We start from the raw sequence: 6,020 nt of genomic DNA, 5'->3' as shown, positions 1-6,020 counted from the left end.
AAGGGAGCTAAGCTAGTCACAGAAGAGTGTATAGCATGTGACTCCAGTTCTAGGAAATGTCCAGAAAATGCAAATCCATAGGGACAGGATCAGACTGACAGTTGCTGGATGGGGGTGGAAATGGAGGGTGACTGCTGCTGGCACGGGGTCTCCATCTGCCCACCTGGGGCAGCTCACACTGCATCCGGGCTGCCCGGGTACTGCACACCCCAGGTGAGGGACCACCCCACAGGCAGGGCTCCTCTCCAGCCATTGCACCTCAGCGGAAGACTGGCTACTGGCCTAGAGATGTTGTTATTTGTCATTAAATAAAGTTGAGGAATTTTAAAAGATAGTTTTTTTCTTGTAAAAAATATATGCCATAGTGTTTCTCATTTTCATCATTTGTAAGTGTATGATTCAGTGGCATTAGCTATATTCACAGTGTTAAGTGCCGATACCACTATACCCAAAACATTAATAATTCGTAACATAAACGATGCATCAATTAAACAATAACTCCTCATCCCCCTCTGCCCCCAGCCCCTGGTAACATCAGTTCTGGTTTCCGTCTCTTATCAGGTTGCCTGTCCTAGGTACTTCATCTAAGTGGAATCATGTAACATTTGTCCTCCTGGGTCTGGCTTATTTCACTAAGCATAATGTTTTCAAGGTCCATCCGTATTGTAGCATGCCCCAAAATCAAATTTTGTAAATTTTACAAATTGTGTACTTTTTCAATTTTTCTTCTGGTACTGATTTCTAACTTTATACTGTGATGGTCAGATAGGGTTCTTTTGTATGATATCTATCCTTTGTAATCTGCTGAGGCTTAGTTTGTGCTTAGCGTGTAGTCTGTCCTGGAGAATGTCCCATGTGCATTCCTTTTCATGGCTAAATAGTATTCCATTGTATATGTGACCAAGCTTTGTTTATCCATTCCTCTGTGGATGAACTCTTAGGTGTTTCCAGCTTTTGGTTATTGTGTATAATGCTGCTTTGAATATTCGTGTACAGGTATCTGCTTTCAATTCTTTTGGATCTATATCCAGCAGTGGAATTGCCGGGCCATAAGAAAGTTCTATTTGTAGCCGTTTGAGGAACTGCCAAATCATTTCCTACAGTGGCTGCACCAATTTCCATTCCCAGCAGCAGTGCACACACAAGGGCTGCAACCCTGTCCATGTCCTCACCAATGCTGGTCTTTTTCCGTTTCCTTGATGACGGCCACTGTCGTTGGTAGAAAGCGGCATCTCTGGGTGGATTCAGTCTGCATGTGCTCCAGGACTAATGGTGCTGGGCAGCTCTTTATGTGCTCATCACCCACCTGTCATCTCTGGAGAAGTGTTCACTCAAGTCCTTTGCCAGGGCCAGGCGCGGTGGCTCACACCTCTAATCCCAGCACTTTGGGAGGCTGTGGTGGGCAGATCACTTGAGGTCAGGAGTTTGAGACAAGCCTGAACAAACTTGTCTCTACTAAAAATACAAAAATTAGTCGGGCATGGTGGTGCGCACCTATGGTCCCAGCTACTTGGGAGGCTGAGGCACGAGAATCACCTGAACCCAGGAGGCAGAGATTGCAGTGAGCCGAGATTGCACCACTGCACTCCAGCCTGAGTGATAGAGCAAGACTCCGTCTCAAAAAAAAAAAAAAAAGTCCTCTGCCCATTTTTTATTTTTTCTTGTTTCTTGTTGAGTTATAGAGATCTGTAGATACTTTACACTCTGAATATTAGCCTCTTGTCAAATAGATAATTTGTAACTATTTTCTCCCATTCTGCAGTCTGTCTTTTCACTTTATTGATAGGGTCTTTTCAAAGCAAAAAAGTTTTTCCTCTGAAGTTCAACTTCTCGATGTTTTTGTTGCTGCCAGTGCTTTTGGAGTCATATCCATGCACTTATTGCCAAACCCAACATCATGAAGATTTCCCCCCATGTTTTCTTCTAACAGTTTTATAGTCGTAGCTCTTAGGTTCAGCCTTTGATCCATTTTGAGTTAATTTTGCTTTATGGTATAAGGTAAGGGTCCAACTTCATTATTTCGCACACATATATCCAGTTTCCCCATTGCTGTTTGTTGTGAAGATTGTCCTTTCCCCATTAAATGGTCTTGGCACCTTTATCAAAAATCAATTGACCACAATGTGAGGGCTTTTTCTTGGGTTCTTTATTCCATTGGTTTATGTCTGTCATTCTGCAGTGCCATGCTCTTTGAATTACTGTAACATTGTAGTAAATTTCAAAGTTGGGAACTGTGAGTACTCCCAATTTTCTTCTTTTTCAACAATGCTACAGGGAGTCCTTCAGGTTGAAATGAAAGTACACTAGACAGTAACTTGAAGCAACATGAAGAAATAAAGGTTTCTGCTAAAGGGTAGTTATAAAAGCTAGTACTGTTGTATTTTTGGTTTGTAACTTCATTTTTTATTGTCTACACGATTTTTAAAAATGCATAAAAATCATGATTAGTCTTTGTTATTGGGCAAAAAAATGTATAAAGATGTAATTTGTGACATCAACAGAAGAGGTTCCAGAGCAGGAGAGGAGAGGAGATTTGATACACTCTTTGAGTTAATCAGGCACAAACTCAGATGGGAGTGTTAGAACTTCAGGATCTTGTATGTAATGCAATTCCCAATGGCAACTACAAAGAAAACAGCTATAGAATATACGCAATAGGAAATGAGAAGGGAATCAAAAATTTCACTGCAAAAAAATTTGCTGAACACTGCAGTAACGGAGGAAATGGGGAACGAAATGGCTCCCAGGCACATAGAAAACAAGCAGCAGCAGTCGAAGGAAATCTTCCTTATCTGTTCTTTCCTTTAAATCAAATACAGAGATTGGCAGAATGAATTTAAAAGCAGGATTCAACCATGCACTCCTATAAGAGACTCTCGTTAGTTCCATAGACACAAACAGGTTGAAAGAGAAAGGAAGGGAAGATGTTCTCTGCAAACAGTCTCAGAAGGAGAGCAGGATGGCTATCCCAACATGACACCAAATAGACTTTAAATCGAGAGACATGTGCCCTCCAAGAGACAAAGGACATTATAGATTAACACAATGTTCAGTACAGCAAAAATACAGTAATTATAAGCATTTGCCCACCTAACAACAGACCCTCAAAATATGAAGGAAAATTCGACAGAATCAAATGGAGAAACAGACAGTTTTATAATAATAGCTGGAACAGAAGATAAGTAAGGAAAAGGAGGACTTTAAAACATAAACCAGTGAAACCTAAGACACATCCAGAACCCCCACCCAACAACAAAACCCAGTGAAACCTAATAGATACATCCAGAACCCCCACCCAACAAAACCCAATGAAACCTAACAGACACATCCAGAACCGCTGCCCAACAAAACCCAATGAAACCTAATAGACACATCCAGAACCCCCACCCAACAAAACCCAATGGAACCTAATAGACACATCCAGAACCGCTGCCCAACAAAACCCAATGAAACCTAATAGACACATCCAGAACCGCTGCCCAACAAAACCCAATGGAACCTAATGGACATATACAGAACCCCACCCAACAACAAAACCTAGTGAAGCCCAATAGACATATCCAGAACCCCCGCCCACCAAGAAAACCCAGTGAAACCTAATAGACACATCCAGAACCTCCACCCAACAAAACCCAATGGAACCTAATAGACACATCCAGAACTCCCATCCCGCAATAAAACCCAAGTGTGCACAGGACATGCTCCAGGATAGACCATATGTTAGCCACAAATTAGGCCTCAGTAGATAAAAAAAAAAAAGGATAGGTATCTGTGATGGTTGACACTGAGTGTCAACTTGATTGGACTGAAGGATGCAGGGTGTTGATCCTGGGTATGTCTGTGAGGGTGTTACCAAAGGAGATTAGCATTTGAGTCAGTGGACTGGGGAACGCAGTCTCACCCTTAATCTGGTGGGCACAATCTAATCAACTACCAGCAAATGTAAGGCAGGCAGGCAGAGAAACGTGGAAGGTCGAGACTGGCCTCCCAGCCTACATCTTTCCCCGTGCTGGATGCTTCCTGCCCTCGAACATTAGACTCCAAATTCTTCAGTTTTGGGACTTGGACTGGCTCTCCTTTCTCGTCAGCTTACAGATGGCCTATTGTGGGACCTTGTGATTGTGTAAGTTAACATGTAATAAACTCCCCTTTATATATATCTATGTCCTGTTCTGTCCCTGTAAGAGAACCCTGACGAATACAATATCATACAAAAGAATCTCTCTGACCATCACAGTATGAGGTTAGAAATCAGTACCAGAAGGAAAATTGAAAAATTTACAAAATTATGGAGATTAAGTAAGACTGTCTTAACCAGTTGGTCAAAGAAGAAATCACAAGGGGAATGAGAACATACTTAGAGATGAATGAAAATGAAAAAATATACCAAAATTTAGGGAATGCAGTAAAATCAACACTCAGAGGGAAACTGATAGCTATCAATGCCTATGTTAAAAAGAATAGTGCAGAGACTTGGAACCAACCCAAATGCCCATCAATGATAGACCGGATAAAGAAAATGTGGCACATGGCTGGGCATGGTGGCTCACGCCCGTAATCCCAGCACTTTGGGAGGCTGAGGTGGGAGGATCATGAGGTCAGATCATCAAGACCATCCTGGCTAACATGGTGAAACCCCGTCTCTAGTAAAAATACAAAAAAAAACAGACAAGGTGGTGGGTGCCTGTAGTCCCAGCTACTAGGGAAGCTGAGGCAGGAGAATGGCGTGAACCCAGAAGGCAGAGCTTGCAGTGAGCTGAGATCGCACCACTGCACTCCAGCCTGGGCAACAGAGCGAGACTCTTGTCTCAAAAAAAAAAAAAAAAGAAAGAAAATGTGGCACATAGACACCATGGAATACTATGCAGCCATAAAAAAGGATGAGTTCATGTCCTTTACAGGGACATGGATGAAGCTGGAAGCCATCAATTCTCAGCAAACTAACACAGGAACAGAAAACCAAACACCGCATGTTCTCACTCATAAGTGGGAGTTGAACAATGAGAACACTTGGACACAGGGAGGGAAACATCACATAGCAGGGCCTGTCGGGGGTGGGGAGCAAGGGGAGAGAGAGCATCAGGACAAATACCTAATGCATACGGGGCTTAAAACCTAGATGACGGATTGATGGGTACAGCAAACCACCATGGCACATGTATACCTATGTAACAAACCTACACATTCTGCACATGTATCCCAGAACGTAAAGTAAAATAAAAATAAAAATTTAAATTTAAAGAAAAAAAAAAGAATGAATGAACTCAAATTAGTAACCTAACTTACATCTTAAGGAACTAGAAAAAGAAGAGCAAACTAAACCCAAAACTAGCAGAAGCAAGGAAATAATTAGCAGAAGCAAGAAAATAATAGAGAAGAGATAGAGAAAATACAAGCCAGGTGTGGATCATACCTGTAATTCCAGCACTTTGGGAGGCCAAGGTGGGAGGATTGCTTGAGCCCAGGAGTTTGAGACGAGCCTAGCCAACATGGTGAAACAGGGCGTGGTGACATATGCCTATAGTCCCAGCTGCTTGGGAGACTGAGGTGGGAGGACCACTTGAGCCTGGGAGATCGAGGCTGTATTGCACCACTGCACTGCGGCCTGGGTGGCAGAGAGAGACCCTATCTCAAAAAAAGAAAAAAAAAATTAGAGGAAATCAATAAAACCAAAAGTTGAATTAAAAAAAAAATCAAGGCCGGGCGCGGTGGCTCAAGCCTGTAATCCCAGCACTTTGGGAGGCCGAGACGGGCGGATCACGAGGTCAGGAGATCGAGACCATCCTGGCTGACACGGTGAAACCCCGTCTCTACTAAAAAAATACAAAAAACTAGCCGGGCGAGGTGGCGGGCGCCTGTAGTCCCAGCTACTCGGGAGGCTGAGGCAGGAGAATGGCGTGAACCCGGGAGGCGGAGCTTGCAGTGAGCTGAGATCCGGCCACTGCACTCCAGCCTGGGTGACAGAGCGAGACTCCGTCTGAAAAAAAAAAAAAAAAAAAAAAAAAAAAAAAAAAAAAAAA

Source organism: Theropithecus gelada, chromosome 5 (assembly GCF_003255815.1).
Source record: "Theropithecus gelada isolate Dixy chromosome 5, Tgel_1.0, whole genome shotgun sequence".
Lineage (NCBI taxonomy): Eukaryota > Metazoa > Chordata > Mammalia > Primates > Cercopithecidae > Theropithecus > Theropithecus gelada.
The sequence above is the reverse complement of the archived record's forward strand: the minus strand, read 5'-3'. Positions refer to the sequence as shown.